General features: G+C 32.1%; 1 pseudogene; it reads right to left on the reverse strand.

The window, feature by feature from the left end:
• Positions 1 to 7,985: 7,985 nt before the first annotated feature.
• Positions 7,986 to 9,645, reverse strand: LOC149988014 (large ribosomal subunit protein uL24y pseudogene; annotated as a pseudogene).
• Positions 9,646 to 11,599: the final 1,954 nt, after the last annotated feature.

The following is an 11,599-nucleotide window of genomic DNA, read 5'->3' on the forward strand; positions in this document are numbered from 1 at the left end:
AATGATACTTCATACACTAGAAAAGATTACAATGAATTTAATAATATGATACGGTAAGGAATTATTTGCTGGAAAGATGGGAAGATAGCATTAAAAGATAGGAAGGATCTTCTTCAAACCAATTTTGGCAAGGAAGGAATGAGAGCATTGGTTCAAGATTACTTAAAAGAGTATGAAACAACAGCACGAGAAAGTACAAGTTATGGTGTTAGAGTAGATGATGACCTTGGTGGAAGAACGGAAACTAGTGAGTTTTGGGCTTCTGCCGTTTCTACAATGCAAGAAGGAAAATTACCTCGAGAAGCATTATTGAGGACTGCAGCTACAATACGAGGTGCAACAAGTTGAGAGGATCCTGTTAAGTCTCTTTCAGTTCATGTAAATATTGCTAAGAGCCAACACGAAGCTTTGATGGAAGAAAAGAGACGAGGAAATTTTGATGATACGAGAGAAGGAAATTCTTCTAAGAGGTAAACTCGAGGAGACAAGGCTCGGGAGGCAGCTTCATAAGAATTGCCTGTAAAGGATACCTTAGCATCATTGGAAGAATAAACAAGGGAGACAAAAGATAAGGGCAAATCAATTACTTATAAGCTACTTTCTGACATTGAAGCAGCAATAAATTTGAAAGGGGTGTTGGAAGAACGTATATTAAATGCTAAGGTGGAATTCACATTGAAAGAAGTTTTGGAAATTACAAAGAAGTAGTTTCATGATGTTATCATTGACAACATTAAGCGAAAGAGGCAATTAATGGACAAAACTGGAATGAGTCATGTTATTGATGCAAGAATATATAAAGATGAAGAAGAGGTTGATATTGGTTACAAGCAACCAACAAATGAAAAGAATGGGTATAATCAACGAGTACATTTTGAAGATTATAGTGATAAGGAAATGGAAACTTTGAGCCATTATACTCAAAAGCATTGGGCAAGGGCAACTACTGAGGTATTGGTGAAAGTAGGAGATATAGAAGAACCAATTGTTGCTTTAGTTGACCATGATTCTGAAATGAATCTTATGTCTAAAGATCTTTATAAGAAGCAAAAATGGCCAATTGATATGGAACATGGATGGACAATACGAGCAGCTAATAATACATGGGGCGAATTATATAGAGCTTGTCCAGATGTCAAAATTTGGATTGGGGATGTTGCGATGGAGCAACATTTTTTTGTTCAAGATACAACGTCTTATCCATTGATTTTAGGACAACCTTATATCACGGCAACACGGATGGAAACAAAAGTACTTGACGATGGTTCTGCTTATGCAAGGGTACGTAGCAAAGATGGGAGGAAAGTTGTACAATTTCTAACAATACCTCCTAACCATTAACGGAATCGAGATAAGTTGAGGGAGAAACCATTGTCAAAGATTATTGAAGGATTTAAGGATTTTGGGGAGGTACTACTGTAAAGCAAGATTATGGAGGTACAAAAGAGGAGGTACTCTCGCGAGATGAAGGTGCCTTAGATGTGAGTTTTATTGGTATTTTGGAGAATGGAAATATTATATATAAGAAAGTTGATGATTTTAAAAGAAAAGAAAGAAAAAGATTATATGATATTGAAGGAGAATTACACAAGTTAGGTACACAGCAAGAAGATGAGAGTGATTTGGATAATGAAGGTGATGAAGACAAACTGGACGAAGACGTAGAGAATATATTCTAAATCAAACAGCAATTGGGTAAATTGGTGCATACCGAAGGATGCACAGGTTCAGAGGGGGTGGATGTCATGTTGTAACACGAGTATACCATGAAAATATAAAGAAAAGGGACTTTTATTAATGTTCAGTTACCTCAAATATTGAGAGCAACGATCAATTTCAGTGCAAATACTGAGAGGCCAGGTTCAGTCACCTCGTTACAGTCAACCGGGGCATACTGAAATGCTCCATTCAATTCCAATAACAATAGTCAGTAGAAACGGAAAGGACCAATTCAACGACGAGTGAGCCTAGTTCGAAGAGCCAATTGGATCCAATTTCAAGACATCTAATCTAGGTCCTATTATGGGCCTATTACCCAATATGAGACCTGACTTGGTCGGGCAACCCAATGTGGTCCAATCACGAAAACATCCAAGTCTTACTACGGGCCTCTTAGCCAATATGAGACCTGAATTGGTCAGGTGACTCAATGTGGACCCGATTACAGGGCTTCGATTCCGTTTCAGGCTGTTTCATCTTTTGTGTCGTTCTAGGAACATCCTTTCGGTAAAAGGATCTCTTAAAGATAAAAATGGAAGAGAAAGCTCTGACAGTGGGAGCCAATTTCGGATCCAAGACGGAAGATTGAAGAAATTCAGAGGCTAGGGTTTGAAAGAGGGGAGAATTAGGGTTAAAGAGAAGGATAGGTTAAGAAATGAAGAGAAGAGAAGAAGGCTTTTTAGAAGGGTCGGAGAGCTAGCTTCATGCTTTGGGGCGGGGAAAAAAGACAAAGGATTGGGGTTTTTTTTTCATAGGGTTTTGGGAAGACTGAGGCACTCGTTGCTGAAGTCATTGTTGTAATGGTGAATCGAGATTTTTAATGAAGTGGGTGTGATTACTCTTGACTGTTTTGTCAAATCTAAGTTACGTCTATGATTGAAGAATTAAAAGGATGTCTATAGGATTGAGCATGCGGAATGAATGAAAATTTTTGGGTTAATCTAAGAAGACAGTCAGTGGATACAAGGTCGTGAGTATAAAGCAGTATCAGAGATTAGCAGATAGGGTTGTTCGGGGTTCTCTGTGACGTCTAGAGACCTACCGGCTGGGCAAAAAGGACTTCGGTGAGTAGTCAAAGGACATTCGTATAGATTTACGGTATATTCTTACAATCGTTTGTATTCAAATAGTCAAAAACTGATAGACTACTTGAATATTAGCGAATCTCCATACTACCTTCTACAGCCAAACGCCCAGCGCGTTCTCGAGCAAAAAAGCATATAATACGACACCGATATATTATCTTTTTTCACAGCCATACTCTTCTGTTTGTGGTTACATCGTTTCTTTGGACAATGTTGAGTAGTGTGTTTTGGTTCTCCACAATATAAACATAATCCTTCTTGATGATGACGAGTCTTTTCTTGCTTAGTAAGAGGTTTGAAACGTACTACATCAATTTGCATATCCACTACTTCTGAATGTATGTGTTGAAGAGGTGTTGGTGTTGCCATTGAATTATAGTAACGTTGAGGTCCACTTGTACGGTTCTCAGATCGAAATTCAAAAAAGTGATTGTCGTACTTCACAATAAAGTCAATTGCTTCATTCAATATTTGAGGATCAGGTAACTTGAGCATTAATTTTTTTACTTCATATTACAATCCGAAGAGAAATTGGCTAATAAGTGCAGCATCATCCCACTTGATATTAATTGCAAGTTATCAAAATTCTGAAGCATACAACGATACTGATCGATTGCCTTGTCGTAAAATATGGATCTTATTGGTTGCAACACAAATTGCATCGTGTTCTCTATATATGAATCAAAACTCCACCAGAAAAGTTTCTAAATTATCCAATATTGGATCTCGTCGTTCAAGAAAAGATAAAAACCACAATAGTGCTGAACCTAAAAAAAGCGTACCAATGAATCTAACTTGTGATTTTAGAATTGGATAGCTTTGGGGTTGAAGTTCAATCACAAGTTGCACTTGATTGATAAATCCTCGAAACTTAGATTTGGTGCCATAAAACTTCTTGGATAGACCAATTCTTGGTTCTCTAACACTTCAAGGACGTTCCACCATAGGAGAAAGGACATGGTTTGGTACAGATGTTGAAGAAGCTCCAACCATTTCTATATCTTCACTTCCTGCCAATCTTGTTATTCCTTGTGGTGGTAAATTGAATTGATGTATCGCAAGTATTAACTCCCTCAATTGCTTTTGCATTTGTGCCATTGCACTCTTCATTTCAACAAGTTCTGCCATGATAACACTTAGAAAAGAGAAGATGTCTAATATCGCTCAAGACAAATAGAAGAGAGGACTTGAGAACAAAGAAAATACTAAGAATAATATCAGTTTAGAAGAGGATAATCCGCAACTTCTAATATGCTTATATCTTATCAAGAAAAAGGGGTAATCTACTCTTAATCAAGATTAGACAAAGCTCTGATATTGTAGGTATACTCTTATCAATTTTTCAAAGATAAGTACTCCATAAAAAGGCAATTCAGATAAGTGAGCCTTCATTCAAAGAAAGGTAACAAAAATATAAATAAACAAGTATGTATATTGAAAGAAAAACTGGAATGGCTATTGCCAAAAGACAAGAAAACTAGAGACCCTTGAAACTAGACTGGAATCAAGAAAGGAGTTGACAAGAGTGAAGAAGACCTCACTCTTGTCTCTATATATACTATCTAACTAGGAGCTACGTGGGAATATTCTATAAGATTTCTAATATGTATTGACTTTGTAGGATACATGCCTTGACTTACAAGACAAATTTTTCTACGTGTGGGCCATATAGTTAGCTTGGTCTTCAAGCTAACAACATGTGTGGCACACGGCCAACTTGTTGACCACGCTTCTAATCCAAAAAATCAATTAAAGACACCTATGAAGTCAAAGCAGCGTCTATAAAGCTTCTAGGAAGCTTTCATATCAAATACTATAGAATTAACTTACTTTCACCTACTTTTGTTTACTTCTACCTATTTGTATATGTAATTATGAGTATGTCTATGATAGATGGTGCATCTTGAATTGACAAGCTTCTCATTAATACCATATTTGGCCTTTTGGTTGCAACGAGTATATAGGATAGAGAAAGCACATAATAAGTGTGACCAACATCAACAAGTAGTCATTTATATGGTTGTTTTGGCATAACTTGTATAAATGTTTAGCATTGTAGTGGTAATTTTGATATAAGCAGTGCCAAATTCTCCTTGCCTCTCGACATTGTTGTTTACTCCCACTTGAAATTTTATTGTAGCATTGTATTTTAGATGTTTTATTGTATATTTGTAATCTTAGTATTTATTTAGTCAAGACTTATTTGTTGTCTTTGTATTAGGTTTATAAATACCAAAAAAAAGAATTTTTTTGAAGAGATTGTGTTGTAACATGTATCAATTTTGTGCCTCTTTACTATCATATTCCATTTCTAAACTATGCCTATTTAGTCAATTTTTTCTAATCATGAAAATCTACAAATGAAGAACTTATCTTTTGTGAGCCTAAATTTCACCACTCAATGAAACTAATGCTATACAACAAGTTCAAGAGATGGAATAGAAGAACTCCCAATTATGTAATTGCTACGTTGATTTAAAACTTAGTGTTAACAATTTAATTAACTTTAAGCCTTCCAAGCAATGGTTACTAATATTAATAAAAAAAATAAAAAATAATAAATAATAAAATTACTATGGTCTTCAAGGCTATTTATATGATTCTCACTTAAATTTCAATAGGTTGTTCAAGATCATTTATATAATCCTTAATTACTAATTTTTATATAATTAAAAATATATAATTAATTAGAATAAATAAATAATTAATTAGTTAAAACTTATAAATTATTATCCCTTAAATAATTGATGGTAAAAGTACTTGATAAAATTATTGCCATTCATCCATAGTAAAAATAAAAAATCTTAAAGGTTGAATTAAAAATAAAAGTTAAAAATTAAAAATAAAAGTCAAAAATAAAAGTTAAAAGTAAAAGAAAAAAAAAGAAAAAAAGTTAAAAGTTAAAAATTTAAATTTAAAATTTGAAATACGGAAGATACAAATTACTGTAAAAATAAAAGTAAAAGTGGGACTAAAGAGAGATAAAAGCGAAGGTACCTTGATAACATCTAAGAATTGAGGGCAACAACTCCTTTCTAATCCAAAATTTTCCGAAATTCTTGATCAAATCCAAATTGAATGATTTTTAGTTTGTTGAAAATTTAACTTGAAAGTGCTCTTGTTCCAATAAATTTAAATTCAATCCAATACTTAAGCCACGAGAAATGCTCTTTCAAAGTTGAGTGACCAAGACTGCCACAATAGGCAACCTCCCTCCACTTGAAAATTAACCCAAAATTAAATTCGTCTTTGAATTCAATGAATTTTATGCCATTAGAAGATCAGCTTAAAGATGCACTTACTTCCAAAGTTTTACAATAATCCAATTAGGAAGCACTGAGAAATGCCTTTTCAAAGATGGGTGATCTAAACTGTCAAGGCAGCCGACCCCCGTGCACTCAAAATTCCACCAAAACTTTTTCCTTACTCCAAATCAAGCGATCCTTACCTTTTTGGAAAGCTAACACCAAAATCTACAACCAAAAAAAAATCACATCAAAACTAAAAAAAATTAAATGATTGATTGAGGGAAATCCAAGGCTATTGAGCCCTTGGAGTATTTGGGAGGCCGAAGGAGCTATCTACCACAATGACCTATGTCTTAAAACCCAATGACCATCATTCACTACTTAAGATCCATGCATACACAACCACAAGTTTTCAATGAGATTAAAAATCAAAAAAAATTAAATTAAATTAAATTAAAAATAAGATTAGGATTTAGGGCCAAAATTTGGCATGGCTTTGCCTTTCACCAAAAGAGAGGAGAGAGAGAGAGAGAAAGAGGGCTTGGAGAACCAAGCCACTCTTATATAATTGAGTGGTGGATTGTGGAAGGGCGGCCACATCTCCACCCTTGATCTCTAAGATTCCTAATGTAGATCTACAGCCTTCATTCATCCAAGAGCCAATTTCATTACTAAGGCTGATGGCTCTTGTAAGTGGTCAAGGAAGCACCTTTTGATAAATCTAACTTCACCATTGTGTTCAAAACACCTTTTTATGCTAAAATCGACTACTCACATGCCTCAATCCATGCTCAATTGTAATTTTTATGAAAGTTTTTACCTACAAGGATCTTGGCAATTCTTGTAAAATCCTTCAAAATGAGAATTTCATTGCCCCACTTATATTTTGAAGGAGAGGGTTCTGATCTTGTTTTCTTCACTCCATGGGGTGAATCCAATGCCACCATTGCATTAAAAAAGCTTCCATTAATTAGAAGAATCACTATGCCACTTGAATTTGTTGAATTTGGAGGAAATCTCAAAACTATCATTGCTAAACTTCACTAGATTTTTTAGAATATTATAATTCTAATTCATTCTAAATCATGCGAAATAATTGAAGATAAACTCATAGGCTTTTAGTCAACCCTCATAGTAGTGACTAACAACCTCTAAATTATTAAAACTAAATAAGTTGATATTTTAATTTCTTAATTCTTATCACTTTGGTCCTAATTAATCTAGTTCAAGGAATTAGGCTATAGTTTATACCATCAAAGGTTGAAATCCTAAAAATTCTATAAAACTAAATTCTACTTATGTAAATCCTAATCTAACATGCTCATTTATCATAAAATAGGAAAATAACAAAAATTTAAATTTTGGGGCATAATTGTGAGATCACATTTATTCTTCTAGTCAAAAGAATATAAGCACAAGAGTGAGTTAGTGTATATGATAAATTGCATTTTAGTATGGAAGTTGTGACCTAGAAAGTATTTGGATGGCCTAAGTTTTGTAGCACAATCTGTACCATTGCAAAAAAATTATAAGTAAATATTTTAGAAGTTATACTTTTATTACAAGTAGAGAGAGTAGGAAAAAAATAAAAGTATTAAATGTCTTGTTTTTGTAATGTAATATAATATATATTTTTATTTATTTATTTAAGTTTTTTAAAAAATAGTTAGAATTCTAAACCTCATCTTAATTATTATTGTTGTACTTTGTTATATTCTTGAATACTCTTGAGTTACTACATCGCCTACCTTGATGTGTGTATTATACTAGCATCTTTTTTTGATGCTCCTGGTTCTCTATTCTTTGGATACAATGCTTGGCATTCTTTTTTCTTTTTTCTAAAATAAAAAATAAAAAATTTGGTGTTGAGTATGTAATCTCATCCATACAACTACATGGTTGGAGTGGTATCATTTTCAAAAATCAAAACTTTCTAATGCACTTCCTACAAGGGTGGAATAACATCTTCATTCATGAACTTTCTTTTCTTTGCAGATCGATCTTTGCCCTTTTGTTCTAAAAAGGTCTTTCTATCCTTATTCAACTTTAGCTTCATGATCGCTATATTGGACGTATTAATGCCAATATTTACAGTGGATCTGTTCACTTTTTCACAAATAATACTCTCCACATGAATCACCCACTTCCTCCAATACACTTGAAAAACCTTTCCTTCTCACTCTTTGAATATGTTGTACATAATCATGACTTTATCATCTTTCCTCATTAGCACAAACCGAACATTATACTTGTTCTTCAAGTGTAACAAGAGAGCAACGCTCATCAAAACCTGCCTTTTGCTAGAGGAGGCACTGAAGTGTGCCTTCCTCAACTAGCACCTAAAGCTGCTCACACTATAAGAGAACTTCATGGTTGTGGGCAATAGAGTCAATACACAAGATGCTGCAAGAGCTAATGCCAAAATTTTTGCAACTATAGTGGGTGGCAAAGGCACCAGTTTGCACAAGGCCCAAAAAGTAAGAAAAATTGTGGCTTTGGACTTCAATTCAAACTAAAAAAACAACAAGAATTTTTGTAATATTTAGCATTTTTGCAATTATCACAAAAAACATGGATAGATTTTATATTATCAAGAATACATGGATATTCTTGATATTTTGGCAAAATTTACATGCATGTATGATATTTTTTTAAGATTTTAATATAATTATTAAAGTTTTAAGATATAATATATACAATTATTTTTGAAGTAAATAATTTTGTATGGATAGAAAATTTAATGATAATTATTAAGAAAGAATATGTTTACATGCAATGCCATTAAAATTTATTTAATAAAAATAAGACTTATTAAAAGTATTTTATAATAAAAATTATACAAACTTTTTCAACTTACACAAAACTAAAAAAAAATTAAATCATAATCCAAAGATTTTTTAATAATATAAAAACGATTAATTTAAAGATTTATTCTTAATAGATAGGTATTTTAAGGCCATGACTAAATTATTTGAAATAAATAAAAAAAATTAGAATATATGACAAGAAAAATGAAATATGATATTTTTATCTATCTAGTTGTGAACAAAACATAAAAAATGTATATAAAAAAGATTAAAATATTTCTTCCAATAATAAACCTCAAGGCATATATTTAATATAATATAATATTTGAATAATAAGAAATTAGATCTACCTCAAATCTTTAATCATATTGTAAAAATGTATTGATAATTTGATTGATACATCTTCATTTTATCTTCTACATTAGAGTGATAGAATGGCAAGGTGCAAAAACAACCAATACATCTCGGTTTGTATTATTTTTATAATTATGTTCTTAAGATTTTACTTATTAAACTTCTTATCGTGATCTATTTTAAATTAAAATATACAAATAAAAAAATAAAATATAAAATATAATAGAAATTAAAACAATTATATTTCTGTGTAGATCAAAAAAACAATATAATTAATCTTTCTTTTAATAAAGCCATATGTATTATGATAAATTATAATTTAAAAATATTTGTAACTATATAAGCTACCAAACAGATAGTACAGACTATTTTCTTTAAAAACATAGAAACCTAAATTTTATTCTAATTATATATGAAAAAATATAACCACTTTTATATGTACCAAAATCAAAACATAAAAAATAAAAAATCTACTGCAAATCTTACCTTCAAAAGAAAAGAAAAGAAGTAAAATTCTATGGTTTAAAGTTAACATAGTGTAGAAGAAAATGTCTTGGTATTATATAATATAAACTTTCAAAAAATTTAGGTGTAATCTTTAATTATGTATTGTGAAAATTAATCATTTTGAATATCATCTTAATATATCTATTTCTTAAAAGTTAAATTTATAATTTATAGAAGTATGTATATATAAATATATAAATATATATATATATATATATATATACATACATAGATCAGATATATTTAATTTTTTAAGAATTTATCTAATTTATGCTGAAAATAGTTTTAAGTTTTTGCTTATTTAAACTTATTAATATCCATAAGATTTGGAAAGATTTTTAATATTGTTGAAATTACTTGTAGTCTTAGTTTATTGTTGTGCATGATAATATGTTTATAAATAAGCTATACAATTAGAACATTAATCAAATTTTAACTTTTATAATGCATATTACTTGCTAAAATTTAATAATAACAGTAATATTAGTTGAAACAAGAAATATTAAACTTTTATGAATAAATAATCAACATCTTTGCTTTTATTTGTGATTAAGACATATTGATTGTTAAAATTGACTAAATCTTAAGTCTGTTTTATAATTATTGTTTTATAATTATTATTTTATATTAAGTCTGTTTTATAAATTATCATGTATATTACTATTAGATATAGTGGTAAATTGCATTAAAAAATTAAATATTTATATTATTAAATAAAATAAATAATTCTTGTCATAAAATTATTATAAAAAAAAATCAAATTAGTCTTTTTAAGATAATTTTTATTATTACAAAGGTATCAATATATCCCAAAATTCTCTAACTAGAAATCATTATAGTTGATAAATAACCGAAAGATGTAACTTAACAAATTCACTCTCTTGAATTTTAAATATATTTTTTCCAAGATCACATCAATAAAGATTCGCTCACATCTTGTAGAACCAAACACAAGCATTTATTTCAACCACAATTACAAACCATCAGAATACAAGTAGCCAAAAATCAAAGATCGTTTCAACAATCTTCAAAGAACAACACAAGACCCAAGAAACAAAGGGAAAAAAAAAACAAACAAACAAACAAACAAACAACAACAACAACAACCAAAAAGCAAAACAAAGTCAAGATCTCATCCGGCTCGTTCCAGCCCTCCATTTGGGACTTCGACCAAAACTTCGACACCCGGTTTCGTCCCGCGGATCGAGGTATCCAAACGGGTCGCGAGCTTCAACGTGAGAGCAACGGGGCTCATTCATGTCTTCCACGCCGCGACATCATCTCCTCACTCATGACCTCGGAAAGTGACATCGCTGATCTCAATAGCCTCGCTTCGCAATGCCGGTGTGTATGTGGGGGAATGTATGCCGAAGCTGGACCTCACTCACTCCAGGACCATGTCTAAAGCATGTCCTACCCCCGACATGAAGAATCCGCTGGGAGTCGTTATGATCGCACCTCGGGACCATAATATTGGGCAGCTTTGTGTCAATCTTGTGAAGCTTTTCGGTTGGGGAAGTCTTATCTGTTGTATATATTTGGACTACTCTGTGGCGCAATTATTTTTTCGTGGCCCATTTTTGTCTATTGTTTTAGCGTTCTCCACTGGTCCGTATCTAGGTCAGGATCAGCACCGATTGGCTACAGGTTTTTTGATAACTGGCGACGATGCCGTCCAGGGGATGAAAAACGTGGCAAGAGGCAGTGAGAGTCGGCAAGTCACTGAGCTACCACTCATGCATGCATGTGTGTGCCTCTGTGGCCGGTGCTGATTTCCAAATGGCAACTTTCCTGATTCCTCGTACTTCTGAATGGAGGCGTCGGAGCGCCGCGAATCGGTTCAATATTTTTGACCACTGAGGCCCTGTCGGAGGAGTCA

This window comes from Physcomitrium patens, chromosome 12 (genome assembly GCF_059467195.1).
Source record: "Physcomitrium patens ecotype Gransden chromosome 12, ASM5946719v1, whole genome shotgun sequence".
In the NCBI taxonomy this organism is placed as follows: domain Eukaryota; kingdom Viridiplantae; phylum Streptophyta; class Bryopsida; order Funariales; family Funariaceae; genus Physcomitrium; species Physcomitrium patens.